We start from the raw sequence: 21,916 nt of genomic DNA on the forward strand, positions 1-21,916 counted from the left end.
AATACTATAGAAAGCAAAAAGAAGAAAATAGAATTTGCTATTTCTTAAAAAACAAATATGGAAGAAGAGTTTTCTATATAGGCATTATATAAACCACATTGTATTTGGAAAGGACAAAGAAAATTTGATAACATAAATACCAGCAATTTTGGTTTTAAAAAACTCACCAGGGAAACAAATAGAATTAGGAAAAGAAATTAATAGGGAGAATAAAACTATAAATGGAGTAGCTACATGTAAAACAAATGTATTGATCCTAAAAGAGAAATTTAAAGGGAGGAGAACTAGAATTCAACAGGACAAGAATACTGAATTAGAATCGTATAGCTAAGATCTTGGATGAGGATCACAGTTCTTTTTTTAATTTGAGAGAACTTCAGAAATTATAATGTATTCAAAAGAGTAATGAAATTAAAGTGTGTAGTGCAGAAGGAACAACAATAACAAAAAAAAAAGAAAAGGAAAGGAAAAAAACTCAAAAATAACAATATGTTGTTCATCAATTTTACATTTAGCAAACAAATAGTTAACAACTCAGATTAAATAAGTTCAAAATAAAGACTTACATTCTAAAGATAATTAGCTATGGAATACTTTGATAACTTCTTTTCTAGTGATCTCTGAGATCTGGAACATGGTAAACTCTTATAAAGCAGAGACTATACTTGATTTATCTTTGTAGCTTATGGAGATCCATACCCAATGTTTTGTTTATATATCATATACTTAATAATATTTTAAGTGAAGAAATGAATTAATGTATGTGTTATTTCTGAACCACCAGGAGTGGTTTATGTGTGATAATGCATCCTGGCTTATTAATGAGTTACTTCTAATCCCAGAGCAAAGCATTATTATTATATAGAAGAACTCAGGGTTTGGATTCAAAAGATAGGGTCTTAAGTACAAATTCCTGGTACTTAAAAACTTAATAGCTGTGCAATGTTAGCCAAATCTTTTTCGTTGCTTATTCTCAATTTCCTAATTTTAAAATGTGTTCATTAATGCTTGTACAACCTAATTCATAGGGTTTGTGTAAGATAATTATTAAGTCTTAGAACACAGAATTATCAACATATATATAAATAAGTCTCATTTCCTAAGATTTTAAGAAAATTCAGTAAATAACTAACATTTTGAACCTAGACTCAATGGCCTACATCACTTCCCAAACCCCAAATCAGACTATTTTCTTTTTAGTGCCTCAATGCTTGATATGTCATTTCACACAGTACAATTTTATATACACCATGAATGACCTTTAATGCATCGATGACTGTATCAAATGCTATGCTTAGGTCTTTTTAATGATTGAATAATTTTAAGATCATTGTAAAAATATGAAATAACACAATGAAGTCAGGACCTGAAATAAATTTTTTACAGGAAAGTGGCAAAAAAGACTTTTTAAAAAAATATTACAACACTGTAAAAGTTTCTGAAAGTAACTGCCAGGAAATCTGGTTTTTCTGCCTTCTAACTCATCAATGTATCACTTCTTGGCATGTTTCTGCTCTGAAGAGGAATCTGAAAGGCTCTATGGCCTTGGGACAAGACAAAAAGAAACAAAGAAACCTTGAATTATCCTATTCTACTCTGTTCAGGTCTGCTTCCTTCCTAACTTTCCTCAAGTCATTTTTATCATATTCTCCCTCTGCCTCTGCAATCCAATATGCTATATTCTGTGAATTCCAGAACCCTTCTACTTACTTTTGAGAGCAGTATAGTCTGTGCTTGTGTCCTCACAATATCTCTAATAAGATAGAACATTTGTTCAGGCTGCTAAGAACCCTAATTCACCATTTTAGTGACATCAAAAACAAAAAACTTGTGGGCCTAGTGGGAATTTAGTGTCTAAACTAGCTATACAATGGCATGAAGTCAGCCAGAAAATTCACAAAAGAGCATGTTATTGTATCTGGATCTCAATATGGAAAGCCCTAGCATGTTGAGTGGGCTTTCCTATACTGAACTTGAGGAATGATGTGAACACAAAGTCACACCAAATTAGATGGCATAGATGGCATATGGTCTACTTCATTAAAGGGTACACTCATAGCTTTCTAATTGTTCTTCCTCACTGCTTTTACCATTATGGTTAATTCTACATATTGCTGCCAAAATAATTTTCTTTATCACAGATATGATTATGTGATTTTACCCATTCAAACAACTCTAGTCATTTCCTGTTGCCTCTTGGATAATCTATGAATACTTCTGTTGATTTTTTTTAAAACCCTCTAAAACTAGCCTTTATCTTTCTTTCCCGTATTATTGGATATTATACACTATCCTACATTCTCCAATTCAACTAAAGTGGCCTTCTCTCTGTTTTCCCTAGATGATACTCACTCTCTTATTTCTATGCAATTGTACTTGCCATCTTCCATGTCTAGAATGCATTTCCTTCTTATATTTGCCTCATAGAGTCTCTCTTTTCCCTCAAGAATTAGCTCAGGCACCATCATATACATGAAACTTTTCCTAATTTCCCAACTGCTTTTGTCCTTTCTCCTGAATGATTCTGCATGTAATTACTTTATGTATTGAAAGCAAAATGAATCTTTATTATATGGACCTTTATGTTAAGGCTTTCAGAGGGAGTTGTTTTGATTGCCAAAAAAAGATAGTTGTACTCTAAAAACTAAACTAAGACCATGAACTCATTTCATCTTGACTACCAAAGATTACTTGAATGACAATGATTTGTAGTCAACACTCACTAGGATCAAATTTCAACTGATGACTTTAAAGTAAAAGGCTTTACACATCTTATTGCCCTTACCAGTCCCTCTAGTCACTCATTCCACTAAGTCAAGCATCTAGAAGTTTCTATTGGAACATATAACAAAGCAACAGATGGTCATTAGATTTCCAGAAGTCCTCCTTATGTTGAAGTGCCCTCACTCCTACCCCTTTGTCTTTTTAGGCTGACAGTTTAAAACATTTATAAAAATTCTATAGGGCTTTGTTGACATCTTAAGTTGCATTTTTGCCCTGCCATCAAATTTGTTTCAAAGACAGAAGAAATGAATCCTTGCTAGGGAAGCTCTGTGGTGTAATGCAGTCCCTGGAGAGTAAGCACAGTACTTGGAGACAGATGCACAGTGAACTAACCAGCTCATAACTGCAGGGGTTGCTCTACCTCCTGTATAAATGTAAAGCCTTGTAAAAGCAAAAATAAATGTAACATAGAAAAGTAATGTAACATGTTCACCATTTTGGGCTGAAAGGCTTCAGAAGTATGCTGCTAGATTTCCCCTTGGGATTTCTGTACTTTGTAGTTTGTTTCTCTGTATGTCCTACATCATTACCTCCTTTCTTTCCAACACCTGAACTCTCCACGTTTCCTTAATAGTAGCTAGGCTCTCAAGAATAACCCCCCAAATCCTTCATTGCAAAGAAGGTCATTATGTAATAGATAGAAACCTTAAGAGGAAAAAATCCCACATCAACTGGTGGTATAATCCCCAAGGGAAAACAGACTTTAGTTGAACAATCGGAAACCTGGCTTGCTTTATGGTGTTTACACTGCTGCTTGCTAATGGATCACCATAAAGGAAGCAAAAGAGCTCTTAGACCATTGAGTATGCTATCATGGGAGTCTTCTGAGTGTGCCTTTTTTATTTGCTGCAGTCAGGTTAATGAGCTCACCAGCCCACTTGATGTTGAGGACTTTGTAACAAAGCAATCTCTCATTAAATGCTGCCTGGCACCGCTCTCTTGAAGCAAAGGGACATTCAGATTATTGAATGCCTTTGTACTCCTCATTCCTACCAGGCTATGGAGTCCAGCAGTGGCATCAGTCCCACACACTTCCTGGCAGACATCCAGTCATCCGCCTGCCCTCTTCAAACTGCATGGGCATTTGCCAATCTAAGCAGCACTGGTAGGCAAACAAGCATGGCACACGACTCCTTTGGCTGATGGCCAAATGTGCAGCTGAACAATCTAATTTGTTTCTACTGTACAGGGAAACATTCTTCCCCATTCTTTCCCATTCAGTTGAATTTACATGTAAAAGTTTTGTTATGGTACAAAGGAATGTGCATTTATCTACATCCTCTTTCTGCTTTTACACCTTTTTAGTCTCAACAGTGCAGGTCACGATTTTGTCTGTGGCTTTATTTTAAGTACCTACCGGCTGACAGTTTCTTCAATGAAATGACCCCAGAGTGTTATCAGCTAGCTAGCAGGTGTGTCTCTATTCAGAATCTTGCAAGCAGCAATGCATCCTGGGTAAAAAAGCAATCTAAGCAAAATCCAGCTTTTTCCTATGAGATTTAAGAGTTCACTGTCATAAAAAAGCTTGCAAAGATTTTTTTAAGCTGGCTTTCTGTTGTGTATTTATTTTGCCCTAAGATATTGACCCTTTTCATATCTACATCATTTAATTTTTAAAACAATTTTCAGGAAATATTTCTGTTCAGTTAAATGCTGGCAATTTTTTTTTTGTTTCAAGCAATTGAATGTTTATATGTAATGATCAAAAGATTAAAAGTGTGCACAGAACAGATGTACATATGCTAAGTCCTGTGTTGGTCTTAAGATAGTTGAGCACAAATATTACATAGGGTGTTTTTGAGATTAATCAGGGAAAAATCATTTTTGTTTAACTAAAATTAGATAGTCTTACTTTGTTCACCTTTTCAATGTATTCATGAATAATTTCATTTCAGGACAGTTTTCCTTAAGAAGAAAACACACTATATTTAGGTGATTTGCATACACGCACAATAGCTTGCCTGTTTTTTTCTTGGAACACTGTCCAATCAAGTGTAATCTTAGATTTAAATGGTCCACTACATTGTTAGCTTAAGATTTTGAATAACACACAGAATGTGCATTCAAAACTAATGGCTACAAAAGATTGAAATTTAAAGCCAAGCAATGAAAGCACTAAAATATAATTGTGTCGCTTGAAATACTCACTGAATAGAAATTAGATGGAAAGAACCATGCTCATCTGAAAAATAACGATATTTCCACATGTATTTTTTATCTTAGTATTTGCAAAGAAAGTATGATCAATAACTGGACAAGTTCCTCTATTCCCCTCAATCTTATTTTCTTCCTGAACAAAATGAATGTGTAATTGGGCTCTGGTACTTACATTCTACGTAAGTGACTCTATGATATGTGATTCTATGTACATAACTCTATGATAGTTTTGAAGGCTGGGTGGAAGGTCAAGAGACATCTTTTCATTAACAGAGGATTTGCCAGCTTGAAATCTTTCTCCACTATCACATATTGGAAACTCTTCTGACTAAATAATTTTACCAAAGACTTACTTGTCTGACTCAAATATTAACTTAAAATCTGTTGCTTCATGTGTTCCCATTTATGATTTAAGAAAAAAAGAAAGATTTTTAAAATTATGGAGAATAAGTTAAATGATAAATTCCATAGATCGTAAATACAATTTATTTTAGAATTTGTTTATGTCAGTTTAATTTTTAAAATAGTCCTTTCAATCATTTCCACATTTTGTAGTATTTTTCCAAAAAAAAAGTTTTGCTACATGGGAGATAAATCAGATATCCATATGAACTCTCAATTTTTAATTGTATCTTGTCTTTAAAGATTGTGCTGATTTTAGAGGACAACCCTTTCATTTCCACTCACCATTATGCTCCAAAAGCTAACTCTTTTTAAAAAATTAAATCACTATCAATCAGTTCTAGCTCATAGGCCATTACCTATATTTAATCACAATGTTAAATTAAAATAGAAGAGAAAATATAATAATTTAAAAAGTCATTTATATGTATTGTTTTAAGGAAGAAATGGTTTGGGGATAGAATTCCTGATTATATCATTGAATATTTTCCTCCTTATTTGGGGAAATCAACACAAATTATCCTCTCTTGTATTTGGTAGAGAAGTACCAAGACACATACAGGGTCAAAGGTTAATAGATGTACTGAGAGCAGTTCTACCCTCACATCCCCGAGAAGAGTTTTGCTTTCATTCTAAGAATATCTTAAACCGATGAACAATTAGACTGTTCCCAAAATCCATATGAGTATATGACACCAAAACATTAGGTTAATTCCATCAAGTTAGATGTTTGGAGTCAATATAGACAAAACATCCAGTTGATTGACTGGTTTTTTTACAATCTCAAATGAACTGTCCATATACTTTGTCATGCTGAAGTCAAAGACTATGTATGTCACAATAAGTATTCATTAATCAGTTTGGTGAAGTAAAAAATGGCTATTGCGTCCCTCATCATTCTCTAACATTTATTGATAATAGATCAAATCTTGTTTACCTAGCAATCAGATACATGTAGCTTTTAATCAAATGAAAACAACTTGAATGTATTTATATAGCACACCTTTGGAACATAATAGCTAGATTCTTCTTTTGAGGATTAAGAAAATTTTATGGCATTAGGTAACATGTTACAAGGAAGTGAAATATGATATTAAGTAAAGGAAAAATATTTCTATGAAATTCGAATCTGACATATTACTCAAATATTTGAACTCATTACTATTTAGTTCTAAAATATTATGGAAATGTTGCAGTTTGATAATGATTGATCAATTTTTTAATAAATTTGCTTATTGTCTCTTCACTTAAGTTTTATAAATGACAGAGGGTGAGACAAGGAAACACACATTTAATTTGATATGTGTATATAGAATATATAGTGTATATACATATATATACATACATAATCTGCATATAGATATATATATAGAGAGAGAGAGAGAGAGGACAATAGTATATAGAATGTGTAGGCTTTTAGAGAACAATCTAGATGATATATGTAAAATTAGGTGTACAAAACCTCTTTGAATGCTGACTGATAGCCATCATACCTGTAACTTAAGTGAGCCACCTTTTAAAAGGATCTTGCTATAATACATGTATGTGACCATGTATGCATATATTTGTTTTGTATTCCATATCACAATATCTTGCAATTAAAATCAATTTACATTTACAAACCGAAGATGTGGAGTGCCATTTTTAGAAGTTAAGAAAAGGATTCTAACCTATCCTAAATGCTTGTGATGAGAAGATTGGTTGACAAAATTCTCTGCAAGCAGTCTTCAAATTTTTTATCTGGCTATTTATAGAAAACTGCAGAAACAGCTGAGCTGACTGAAGTGATGTCACATTTGCTGATGGAATGGTTTGTTCCAGAGCACGCTCAGAGGCTGCATGAGTCTGCTTAAGGTTTGGTACGCAACCCTAAACAGTGAGAAGGTGTAAACATGGGCATTTTTCAGCCCCACCGATCAATATCGCATTGATGACTCTCTGCCGACCTTTAACCCCATGAGGAATACCAATAGCACCACACTGCATCTTCCAGTCTGCAGAGGCTGCCTAGCGTAAGCTACCAATTTTACAATCGATCAAAAGTCATCTTTGTGAATAAAGCTTGAAATTTCGAGCAACAGCAAGCAATTTTTGAAAGGTCAGGGCTGGGTTTTTATTTGCTCGACCCATGCTTTCAACTGGTAGCACAGTTCTTTTGTAACCACTAAAAGTAGTAAGAAAATTTCAGATTTTTCCCCCCATGTATTTTTAGTAAGCCTTTGGGCATTTTCACTGTCCCTAAAAGAACATGGTTGCATGGCAACCTTCGCAGTTGCTATGGAGACTCCATGTGTAAGCAGCTGCTGCAATCAGCATTAACTCCAGGCTTGCAGGTTTGTCATTCCAATACATAGGGAGGGGGAAACAAATAGGACAGCGCATTGCCGTAAAGGGGAAGTCACCTAGATAATGTCACTCACAAACATATGTTCCACAATTATTCTTTCCACTGTTTTATTGCTGCAATTATAGCTAAACTAAGATTACAAAATTATATGGTTTTAATTTGCCTCTATTGACTATGTTTCACTTTCATTAAAATTAAGTCTAAACCCATTTACGTAGAAAACTGTTGGCTTTCTGGGAGGTGGGGGTGGAAATCCTTTGCTTTTCCATTTAACACCAACAACAGAACAAGAGGGGGAAAAGTGCCAGTAGGATCTGTTATTATGAAGTAAATGACTTAGCCAAAATATAAATTAACCTACTATGCAAAACATGGTCCCCATCCTAAAGTTCCATCTGTATTTCTAATATTTTCAGTTGTATCCATTCAGACCACAAGGATGTATCAGATGATGTAAGTCTTTAAAATGCAAGTAGAAATGTCAGATAAGCTATCTTAAGCTTCTCTCCTTAGCTCAACCTATCTAGCTTTAATATAGGAGCCTATGAATACCATAACACCAACATTAAGTAGGAGATTTTTCAGGAACAGAGATTCAGAACTGAGAAAAAAAATCTGCATTGATATTTCTTCTAAACTCATTCTGAATCCAACCTTAGTATTTCTGTCCACTGCAAAAGTCTTTGAATCCTCAAGGACTCTCAAATGTATATTCCCTAGGAGGCCTAGTCTGAAATATTCAGACACAAGAGGGTTAACTGAAAGTATTTCTGCCACAGCATTATAAATTGTCTTGAAACTGTGGGCTTAACATCACCCCAAAAAAAATGTGTTTATTAGTTCATTACTCCTGTTCCAATATTTCTATTTCATGTTTAGTGATGTGGTACTTGGATGTGGAAAGCTAAGAATTCTCACTGAAAATCAGGACTTTACCTAAGGGCAAAATAGCCACTTGCTTTTTAATGCTTGTGACGCAGCACTCCCTAGCAGGCAAGGAGGCAAAGACTGGTAGGGTATTATTTTAGACTCTAGCAGTTATCATAGGATTTTTATTCTATATGTTATATGTAAATGTTCTCCATGCCTCTTCCTATAGGATTGCCTTTTATCCTTTTAGAACTGAAATGGTTTGTATAATCAATGATGCACAAAAAGAGGTCATTGGAAATATAACATTTCTTCACGGATCTACTGGTGAGACCATAGTTTTATTAAAGGAATACGAGTCTCTCTTGGAAACATATGGGAAATAGCAGATACACTTCTAATAGCTATTTCAGATATTTTGTGGCCAATTGTTTAGGTACAAATAATGTACAAAAATGCTGTTCATTTTTTAAAAGCATCTAATGCAATCTCAATGATTTTGTCAGAAAGGATGTATCACTTTAGTTTTTTTTTAATAATTCATTGCCTAGAAGCTCCTAGACATATGCCAGAAGATACACATGCAAGATGTTAGAATAGAAAATATATAGAATAATCTTCATAATAGGATATAGGTTATAATAAGAAGGCATAATTGCATATTCTAAAAACTCATACTGAAGCATATTCAAGTGGAATTATAAAAACACCTGAAACATTAATGTACTCCTGATTAAAATGTACAAGTACAAAACAATTCAGAAATCTATAAACCATTTTACCATATTTAGGTAGAGCTCTAATTATACTGTTCAAAGGACTTTTCTAAAACAGCCAAATAATAAATTACCCAACATGAAGAATGATCTTTTTAAGGCTCATATTTTTTTTTGCCCCTTAAAATATAAAAGGATCTGTTTTTTTTTTTTTTGTTTGTTTGTTTGTTTTGTTTTGTTTTTTAATTGTGAATTGCTACAAAAATGTACTCACAGAAACTCTACTCACGACCATTAGGACAGAAATTTATTTCCAAGGCCAAGATATAGTCCATATAAACCTTTGCAAATAGGGATTTGTAATGAAAACACTGATAGACCCTTAACTATAGCAATATGGGCAGGTGCTGCTGTAATACACAAATCCAGATAACATTAAGTGACCTATTTTTAAAGCCTGTCCAAGAAAAATGACATCAAGAAATTGGATTTTTTGCCCTTTACTTTAATAGTTTCTTGTCATGCAGACTTCAAATCAGAAAGGGTGATCACCACAAAACAAATTCCCAACCCGTTAACACACAACAAGGGTGTCTTTTGCAATTCTGTAGACTAATCTATGGCCTAATCATTATTACTAGTTCCTGTAAAAATAGAAGGCAAAGAATTTTGAGTCCTATAACCTTAGATTTACAGTAAGTATTTTGAACAGATATTTTAAATGATTTTAAAATAGCAAATCACAAAGGTCTCTTGTAAGTATCAATCATTTCTTAACATACCAATACACTTTGAAAATTAATTTTGTAAATATTGCATTGTTATTTATAAACAGTATTTCTTTTAACAGCAGACTTTTAGTATGTCAAAAGCAAGATTAAAATTAAAATAGAAAATTACTTAATCTTTGTGTTTCAGAATGATGTATATATATATATATATATATATATATATATATATATATATATATATATATATTTATATATATATATACATATATATGTATTCATATATGTCTCCTTTTGATAGCAATATACAATTAATAAGGGAATAGGCTATATAATTTAAAATAGGTGAATTGAAAAAAATAACTTCTGTCTTTATAGACAAAAGAATCTAAAATAATTATTTGGATAATATAAATCCCCCAAAAGTGCCTAAGAAAGATGACATATAATTGGCCTGTATAATCCAGTATAGTTTTACATTGAATACATTATGCAAATTCTAACTCAGACCTTAATTTCACTTCAACTATCTAAATCAAGCCTCAGAGCCTGATTTTTTTTTTTGATAAAGGAATATACCTTAACCTATTTTCCCAGTACTTTTTTTAAATAACTAATTTGGACCACTTGCTAAGGAAGCACAGTCATTTGCTATTGTCACAGAAAGTATGAAATCTTACAATCCAGTTAAAATAATTTGATTTATTACAGTGTGAACCTGAATTGCACAGCCATTATACCTGTGGAACTTATAATGAGAAATTTGGGGTATCTAAAGACTGCATGATTGCATTCCCCTCCCCCAGTCCACCCACCTACTGACAGCTGATGGACTGCCCAGATGGAAAATAAAGGCTGTGCTTTCTGGAATTTCTAAGAAGCAATTTCATTTCATCTTTGTTCTCTATGGCTCATACAATGTGTTCTTCTCAAGAAACATTAGAGAAACTTATTTATTAAATAATTACTTTATTTTAAAAAAAATAGGAGTTTAACAAGTAAAGAAATATTTCTCTGGTGCCAGCATATAAAATATAGTGACCAAAACAAAATATTTTGTCATTAGAACTTTCAAACAATCACATGAATTATATACCTAAAGTAATAAAATACCTAGCCAAACTTTAAATATTCAGGTTTACTTTATGATTTTGAAATTTTACTTTGCCTATTGAGGATGGAGGTAAGGAATGGCATCAATTGTCAAAAAAAAATAATGAAGGCCAAAGAAAATACCACGAACAAGCTCCAGAATATACTTATGAGTGTTCTTAGCCTATTTATTGATACAGAATGGATTTGCCTAGACAAGAATGGTTCCAAATTGTTAAAAGCAGTGCACAAAGAAATAATCCTCAATATTTTTCAAATCTGTCTTTTCATTATCTTAGGCCCTACTTTCTTCATTGATAAATGGGAAATAGTATATCTAAAAACTAAGGACATATTTTGATGTTATACAGTATACCCTAAAGGGCAAAATGTTTAACTTAAATCTGAATGAACTGCCTTCTACTCAATTCTATTTTTTGTCCACTTTCATATAACATATTACCTTAAACAAGGAAAAGACACATATTCAAAAGACACATGAAGACATATGAAAGACATTCTTTTCATAGTTCCCCTTAACATAGAAGACTTAACTGTGTCAAAATTATTTATAAACATTTTACAAAGAAATATTAGAATATTTGCACTTCACATAATTGACTTAATTATTATCAATATTATCTATGCTACAATCAGATTTAAAGAAGTGTTTAGGATACATCAACTGAAGCTATTTGCAGAAGGTTACTCCATAGCAATATATATAGCTAGAGTTTCAAAATTAAATAGCAAGTCATACAAAAGTGTTTAGGGCATTGCCTGTATACATGCAAAATGTTCAAAACAGTAGCATACTGCATAGGCTGCAAAACAGTCTTCATAGACAAGGGTTAGAGAATTGGGGTTAAAAATAAAATACATGACCACATATTTTATATTTTATTCCCCAGAATTCCAGTAAATATCTCTCTCTCTCTCTCTCTCTCTCTCTCTCTCTCTCTCTCTCTCTCTCTCTCTCTCTCTCTCTCTCTCTCTCTCTCTCACACACACACACACACACACACACACACACACACACACACACCCCTCTCTTATCTACATTAATGAATCTAATATATAGAAAAAATGGAAAGGAAAATAATATATATTTTCCTGAAGTACTGAATTTGATTCCTTGTGTTCTTCATGTAATCTCTATCACAGTAATAGGGGAGAATAATCTACCTGAGAACAAAGTCAATAATTTCAGAATCTTATGGCAAGCTAAAAGCAATCATGGTAGAATGTTGTCATTTAAGAAGGACTTTTAAAAATTCAGTTCTTTCATTTAAAGGGAGACACACTCAATTCTCTTTCTCCTTATCTACATTCATATCAGTTAAGCAGTCTTATATTTGACTTCTTATTGATTCCGATGCCTTTCTTCCAAAGGATATCACAAGATGGCTTCCAAAAGAATATTTAAATATTATAAGAAACCTATTTATATTTTGCTTGACAGATTTGTGGTCTAACTAGCAAAACAACAACAACAAGAACAACGACAACAACAAAAAACTTTTTTATTCAGTGCAATTATATTTAAGGAATTTATGCTTTTAGGAATAATTGTTGAAAATAGTGGCAGATTTTTTTCTTTTTTTTCCCCAATGAATTCTCTATGAGTTTTTCATTGAAATTTTATGTTGTCAAATCCAAAGGACAAACATTCGGTGAAATTAAAATTCAGATTTTTACATGGAAAAAATACTCCATATGATTTCATTTCTTGTTTACTGAATTTTCACTATTTAAGTAAAATCACCCAAGATCCTTAGACCTCCCAATATATACTTACCACTTTGGGTACATTTGATGTATATTTTAAAAGAAGTGATTTTTTTTCTAATTAACAATCTTTAATATTGACCTATTTGGCTAAATAGTGAACAATTTAATAACTTAATTATTTCTATCTAATAAATATCAACCATAAGGCTATATAAATATAATAATAATTTAAAAAATAATAAAAAGAAAGGCAGCAGATATATAGCATACTGTACATCTAACGAATAATGCTAAATTTATTTTGGCAAGATTAATTGAACAAATATTCACCCACTGTTAATATACTATTTTGGTTCAGTTTCTTGCCAGTAGCATAGCAATTCTAATCAAATGTTACTCTAGTACATTTATTATCTATACACAACTGTATCCATGGTCATGATAACATGGAATATATTTGTATTTTAAATGATTTAATGTGCTTTATCACATTTTTAGAGACTAACTTCTAGCCCCTTTCTCTTGGGAGACATCTTTGGATCAGGACAACATTGAGGCCTTAAGTTTTAAACATTCAAATGCTAAAACAAATATCTTGGAAAAAGGTATTTTATCAAATATTTCACTGTACCACCTTCCTCAACTACCTGAATTCTCTAGGACTGATGAAAAAAAAAAAAAAAGTTTACATGACATCATCTACTGTAACCATAAAGATCTACCAAAATCCCATGACCCATTCTAATAGCATGGTTTCCTATTACTCCCTATTTGGTCCTATTGTATTTTACAGATGAAATCCTCTCTGTTCCTAATGACTATAATGCCCCCTCTCATTCATGGACAATTTCCTTATTCTATAGCCTGGTGGAAATTAAGTCAGCTGAACAGAGGTGTGATACTGACCCAAACCCATCAAAAATTATATGGAAAAAGCCTAATCAGATTCAAGGCAGCTTTTGTGGGCTTTCATTGCAAATGCCTTTTAACAAAAAGTGATAAGGAAAAGAAATGATAGTCACACAGCAAGGGTAAGAACAGGGACTACAGGTTTGAAAGGCCCACCAGGAGAGAAAATTCAACCCACTTATAATAAATCAGCTGTTATATTTTTTCCTATGTTTGGTACCCTGAAAAAAATTGATATGAATCCATTTTCAGTTCTGATTCTTTTTAATCCTATAGATAAAAACTATCCTACTGTTTCCAATGCTTTTTCTTTCAAGAGGTAAAAGAGCTCCCTTAAAGGTGAGGTTTCAGTAGGATTCTCTTAACACAATTTGACTACCTGCAAAATAGGCATATACGTATGTATGTATTTATAAGTGTATATACACACATATGTATGCATATATGGATTTTGTTTGTATGTGGAAATACATAGTGTATGTATGTATATAGTTTGTGAAATATTCATCAATTGTCAAATTATTTATGAGCATAAATTTAGGAGATAAAATAAAACATTCATAGTGTCAAGTTCTATTTAATAAATGTTATCTTGAGAAAAAAAAAAAAAAACCTTCCACCTTCCACCCCTAGAATAGTACCAGTGAAAAGAACCCCACTGTTAAAGCAGGTGTTCTACATATGACACTTCCAAAGCCATGCGGGTTTCACAAGGACTATCAGCAGACTGCATCCTTTTGGCAATCTCCTTACTTGCCTAATTTCAAATTCCTATTTCTTAAAAGCATGGTATAGATTATTCATACTAAGGGGGGAAAGGCAACTGATAGAGAGGTTTTTGACAGACTAATCAAATTGATTCATAATAATACCTCTATTTAGGAAGATAAGAAAATTATGATAAAAGATTTTTAAAACAATGTTCTTATATTCAACACCATATTTTAAAATGTATTAATTGAAGCATCATTAAAAAGAAATAAAATTATGCCATTAATCTACTATTTCATATTTGCCAAAGTATGACTATATTTTATAGCTTACGTTTTCTTTCAAACATGCTTAGAGTTTGTATGCATATATATGTATAGGATAAGAATATATATTCATTGAAAAGTAAACATAAAAAAGTCACAAGAATTATTAAACCTATGTTTTTCCTGCGCTTATTTTATTTATTCTGTTGTGAAAGAATAAAGCTATAAAAAGATGGTGATTTTGACTAAAATATTATTTTAAAAGAAAGCTAATAAAAATATATTATTTGAGTAGCTAGATTTGATGTTATTAAATGTTAACAATATTCCTTTTTTAATTCTTTTTATCATCAAAACATATAATCGTATAAAGGCAATTCTCATTCTCTATGTTTCATAAACATACATATAGATTTGTCATTTTCAAATCTGTATGCATATGCATTTTTGCATAATTTGAATGCCTCTAAATAAGTGAAAAAGCTCTTATTAAACATTTGCTAAGTACCAAACACTGGTACACTAATGGAAAAAAAAAAAAAAAAAAAAGAAAAGAAACTTTTTTCTTTTTAATTTACAATTCTCATTTAAAAAGAAAACTCAGAATAGCATATTATTTTTCTAACCCTAACAAACAATTTACCTTTCTTTATTAACCCTAAAACTGCCTATATACTTTAGTTCATTTTAAATGGTGAAATGATTGTGTCATTGTTCTTGATCAGTCCAAATTATAATTATTAATGGAAAGGTTTGACTTTATTCTACTAATATACCTTATCAGTTGGCTGCAGATGGGTTTTTTAATTGAAAAGTACTTATTATTAATTATTGCATTACACTTATATGTGTAATTTTTGCTGACTATGTATCATTCTGTCCAGATTTTAAAAATCAGTTTAAAAGAGTATACATTACTACAATAATGATGAAAGTTAGAATATTTTAAATTACTTCTCCTCTCCAAAAACCCAAATTTTACTTAATATTTAACTAGCATTTGTATTACAATTTTGGTTATCTAGATTAAAAAAAAAAGAAAAAAAAATTACATGTCTTGGAATATAAATGAGAATTAAACTTAAAAATGTTTTAGATTTAAAAGGACTATAAGTAAGCTGTACTATATAACTTACTGCCCATGCACATTAGGTATCTTTCTCCCCTGGTGTGTCAGCAAAGCCACACACATTCTTTCTTGCTACAAATCTGTAAATCTGAAAAGGGTCCGAGAACATGAATAGAAAATCTCTTTATAGAATAAAAAGCATGGGGTGTTATTAAGAAGAACTGTAAGCCCTATTCTATTCATAGTAATTACAGGATCAGATCAGGTTAATGTGGGGACCTAGGTCAATAAAGTACTGTAGGTTCACCCTCTTTAATCCTTTTCAATCCTATAGTCTGCATTTCTGACAGCTCTGTTGGATTCACTATAGGTAACACAGACACCAGAGGAATTTTAGCCAAGCTAAAATTTATATTCGGTCAACCTTACCCTTCAGAACATGAACAAAAAGGGTTTTTTTGTGTGTTTTTTTTTCTTTTAAATAAGATTTTTTCTTTCAATGTTGATATTTAGTTAAGACCATTTCCAATCTTTTCAATTAATTGTTTTTTTTCTTAAATATTACATCTGTCTGCTATGTACAAACTTGAAAAATATATAAATAAAAAACCAAATTACCTTTATTTTGATTTAATAAAATCACTCACAAATATCACATTATACTTAAAGTTTTTGTGAAGAATGGTTAATCAAAAATAAATATTTCTACTGAATTTTGTTTTTCCCATTAAAATGTATTTTTTCAGTAATTTTCTTGTTTTTTATTATTAAAATATATTTCTTGCTAAATGCCTAAGGAATTTATTACAAATTAATTATAATGTAAAATAAATATATTTCCCTGAAGCTCAGTGACATTTTCAGAATAAGTAGAACGGGAAAAAAATAACAAAGCCCCAGACTTGGTGAGGTTTAAAAACTTCATGTCCCCCTGCTCCATTCCCCTGTACTGAAACAGTGAAAGGTCTTGACATTTTGAAAGAGGTAGAGATCTAACTTGAAAGAATTGACTAGATCTTGTGAATAAAACATTTTGCAGCTTTCACTTGACTGTTACTTTCACTATTTTTAAACTAACTTTTATTTTTTGTTTAATGCATTCTTCAATTTAGTTTTCTTCCCCCAAGAGCAAATAATGAATGAAATCCAGAATATATGTGATATAAATTGAACCTGGTCAGAGTTTCCAGAAAAAAAGTCACTAACAAAGACATTTACCATTGTACTGCCAGGGAAATAAGTGAAAATAGAGAAGATGTGTTTGTCTTATAAGGTAACCCCTTAATTTATCACACTGTTGATTGATCCTCAAGGGGAGCAGAGAGATTCTGCACTGGTAAAAATATTAAAGGAAATGGAATTCCTATAATTACTCTGAGTAGTACATTAAGACACTGATGATTCAATAGAATAAGTAGCCTCTTATGGCTCCATATCATTCAGCATTTTCATTCCTCAGTTACTTTGAATTTACACACACACACACACACACACACACACACACACACACATATATCCTTCAAAGACAATTGTACACTTACTTTTGTATATCAATAAATAAATGTGTGTGATTTTCTTACATTTCAAGTTAAGACTGAAAACCTGTTGAGGTCAAGGACTGTGCTTTCTTTGCTTTCAAACACCATAATACCTCATGTTATACCAGGTTTCTGTCTTGGATATAATGGAAGCTAATGGCAATAAGTTTTGCCTTTCCTCAAGAAGTTTCAGTTCAAAACTTAAGTAGGTGACTATTTTAATTCTTCTTAAATATTTATCACTCAGTATGAGTATTTTATAGTCATGAACTGAAAATGTATTTCACATCACTCTATAAAAATTCAACTTTTTACCCAATATGCCAACTTCTTCGACTGTTGAGTTTAAAGAACAGATAGAGCAAGGAATTATTCACTTCATGTAAGATCATAGGAGATGAAAATGTTGTTAGGAGACAGAGGTCATTCCAAGAAAGTAAAAAAAAAAATGGAAGGAAAAAAATTACACCAAATATGTTAGTAGTTGAATGATGTGAACTCTGGTAAACGCCAGCATGCAATATGGCAAAAACGAATCAATCAGTTCAGCTTAGTTCAGCCTCTGCAACTGGCCATCTGGCACAAAATCAACCAAATGTATCCCTGCATATTCATCTTCATTTTCACAAATACTCAGGAGAATGTCATTCTAGGGCAAAATAAAATTAAATCACCATAATTTTTAAGACATCTTTTCCTTTCATACTCTCTGGAGAACTGTGTGTTTATATGAGAATACTTACTGCTATAGGATTGTTGTATAATTTCTATTTGGACGTGCTTTGCTTTCTGGATGTTAAAAATAAAGCACCTGTTTATTCCATTTCTTTTTCCTTAAGATTATTTTTACAAAGTGAAGATATATAGATTAAATAGATAGATTTGTACACACACACACACACACACACACACACACACACACACACACACACACATATATATATATATATATATATATATATATATATATATATGTATATATATATATATATATATATATGTCAGTGTACTTTTTAGTAAAGGGACAAGTGTTACTCTAATAATCAAAGTAATTTTAATAATATTGAATATATTTCACAAGCATGGCATGGAAATTAATATGGAATCATTTACTCTTCAAGACAACCAAAGCAACATAAGATTAATTTATATCTTTTTATATCATATTTAAGTGACATGTCAGAAATGAAATTTTTATTTGACACAGAGGAAAGAGAGTGGCTAGAGTCAGAGAACCTAGATTTATTTCTCACCTTTGATACTATCTATGTCACTTCAGGCAAATCACTTAAGTTTTCTGGATAACTTTCTCCTCATTTGTAAAAAAAGGAATTGTATTGCATTGGCTAATATCAAAAAAAAAAAAAAGGAAAATGACCATATTGAAAGGGCTTCAGGAAAACAGGCATACTAGAACTGTTGATGAAGCTGTGAATTATAACTATGCTTCCAAAGTCATTGAACTGTGCAAATTATTTGAGCTAGAAATATTGTTTTTAGGTTTCTATCCCCGAAGAGATTAAAGAAAGAGGTAAAGCTCCTATATTTAGAAAAATAATTATAAAACTATTTGTACTAATAAAATACTGGACACTAAAGAGATCCATCTACTGAGTAATGCCTAAAAATTATAATATATTAATATAATGAAATATTATTGAGCAATAAGAAGTTATGAAATGAGAAGTTTTAGAGAAATTTAGAAAGAGGTTTATGAAGTGATATAGTAAAGATAGCAGAATCAGAATAATTTATAAAATAGCATTATAAAAAAAAACTTTGAAAAATTTTAGAACTCTCAAGAACTCTCATAAAGTGACCAAAAATAATTCCAGACAATACAAAAATCAAGTAAATTTTTGGACATGGTAAATACTATGTATATTTATAATGAAGGTTTTATTTTTCTGTTCATTGTTGTTTATTCTTTTCAAGTGGGTGTAAAAAAAATCAATGTTTATTCTTTCAAGAAAATGAATTTAATGTAACAGTGTAACAGGATATAGTATGTTTGGACTAGGAGGGAAAGAAGCAGATTAGATAGTACTCTGAAGTCTCTTCCAGTCCTAATTCTATTATCATGCAATCCTGTAAAATCAGTTCAAGGACTTTGTCCCATGCAATGGCATCATTCTACTTTTCTTTATCTTCATGCCTGTTTTAGCTTCTCTCTTCATTTGTAAGCTCCCTGAGGGCAAAAAGTGGGTCATAATCATTTTTTACTCCCATAGTATCTCTATATTAACACATAATATGTGTTTAATATGTTTGTTGAATTTAAATTTGTTCTTGACTTTTTCAAAACAGGAGAAAAGATCAGGGTGAAAGTAACTGAAGTATTTTTGCTGTATTGAAATTGTGCTAATTATTCATCAATATAGTTTTTATATTCACTGAATAGTCTCTTTTGAGAATTAAATTGCAATTCCATACTTGCACTAAGTACAGTATAAGTGATTATATGGAGACAAGCTATTCCTATCTCCTGTTTTGGTACTAGAGTCATTCTACTATCTATGAACAGTAACAAAGAAGCTTCTGATCTTTTGAAATGTGGACTTAAGCAATGCTAAACAAAAAATAATACATGGAAAAAACTCAACTGTAATTTTTGTGTAAAAATTCCAGACCATATATGCAAACATACTATCAATCTATGAGCATTTATTAAGCTCCCGGAGGCATGTCAACAAGTCAAGCCAACAAGCATTTATTAACCCCTTACCATATGTCAGGCACTATGCTGTGTGTTGGAATAACAACAACAATAATAATAGCTAACATTTTTATAGTGCTTATTTTGTGCCAAGTACTATGTAAATGACTGAAATGATAAGAAGGATAACAATCACAATAGCAATAATAGCTAATTTTATATATCTCATTCTATGTTCCAGGCACTATGGTGATCACTAGAATAAATATAAAGGATAAAAATATGTTTATTTTCAAGAATCTGGCATTCTAATATATCTATGCTACAACCTAAACTGTATATTTAAAAGAAACTAGCATCATTTGACTTTTGCAAAACTATTTAGCACTATGTATTTACACAGTAAAAAATACTGGTGACAAGTTTCTTTCCCAAAAGAAAATATGGTGGTGGTTATAAAAATATTTTTAAGGATTTTAGTAATATAAATTTTAAAATTATTAAATAGTATTTATTTCAGATAAAGAAACCATCACCTTTTTTCTAAACACTGTGCACTATTTAAAGGTATTTTCTTTTAACAGCCAACCATTAATCTATATTATTTATGTATGTTTTGGGATAAAATCCATTTTCTTTGTTTCCACTGAAAATTCAATCTATACCTAGTAGATGCCCTAGAAATAGCTCTTTTCAAAATACACACAACTAGTTATTTAGTATGTCACTAATGTTATTGGGTAAAAGTATTTTTGTTTGTTTTTAAAAGGAACCATTGGTATTTATGAAGCATTTTGTCATAACAGAAAGGATAAGGTTGACCCAGATTCAAATCTCATTGCTAACATACTGACTGCGTGTCTATTGGGCAAATATTTCAATGTCTCAGTGTCCCAAATAGCTAAGATTATAACTGGCAAAATCATTGTATATGTGCATTGGAAAAGGAATTTTGTTACCTGAGCATTCCAATCTACATAGATGATACTAAATCAACAATATAAAGCAACTAGCTTTAAAAACAAATTGGTTCACTGTTCAAATAGATTTTCCTCCTCACATTACTTTTACACAGCTAAAACTCAGGTGCAAAAGGGCATCTCACTAGGTAAAATACACCATCAACATGAATGAGCAAATCCTTGGAGCCAAAATTAGCATTAAAGCCTTTGGACCCATTGCCCTCATAGCACTCAAGTCAGACAAATTGAGAGTCAAGCTCTTTCCTCTGTTATGTTATTGATCTCGGTATACTGCCAAGCAGATATGAACATAAAATGAAATGAAGTCAGCTGTAAAAGATTTTGTATTTATTTCTTAACTTTGTGAATCATTAAGCAGACATTAACAGGGTCCTTTTTTAAGAGCTAGAAATATTGGTCCATAAATTAGCAACTTTAGATTTCAGAAAGTTAAAAGAACTGAACAGAACTTGATGATTATAATTGATACATAACATTCCTATGTCTATTTATACATTTTCAAAATGTTTTCACTTATGGAAAAGCACCAAGGCAACAGTTCAAAACCTAAGATCTATCAAGGGAGTATAGCTAAATGGTTAATAGCAAGCTCTCTGGAAATTTGCATTGCTAACATTTTCTCTTCTTTCTCAAGTCTAGATGATCAACAAAACAATAGACAGGCCTGACTTGTGATGCTTTTCTATTTCCAAGATGTAAATTCTTATAATAAGAAAATGTAGCAATTGGTTCTTGCTAACTGGTTTGAGCTATCATCAGCATACCCCTTGTTCTAATTCTGCCATCACAATTTGCTTACTTTTTTACCTTGAGAGAGTCATATACATTGTGCTGAATTTAGGAACTGGAAGGGAAAGTAGAGATCATCTAGTTCAGTTCTCTGACGTTACATATTTTACAAATGTCAACTGCCTCATCTATAGCATGAGAGAGAATACCTACCTGGAATTTATCTTG

This window comes from Sminthopsis crassicaudata, chromosome 1 (genome assembly GCF_048593235.1).
Source record: "Sminthopsis crassicaudata isolate SCR6 chromosome 1, ASM4859323v1, whole genome shotgun sequence".
NCBI classification, from domain to species: domain Eukaryota; kingdom Metazoa; phylum Chordata; class Mammalia; order Dasyuromorphia; family Dasyuridae; genus Sminthopsis; species Sminthopsis crassicaudata.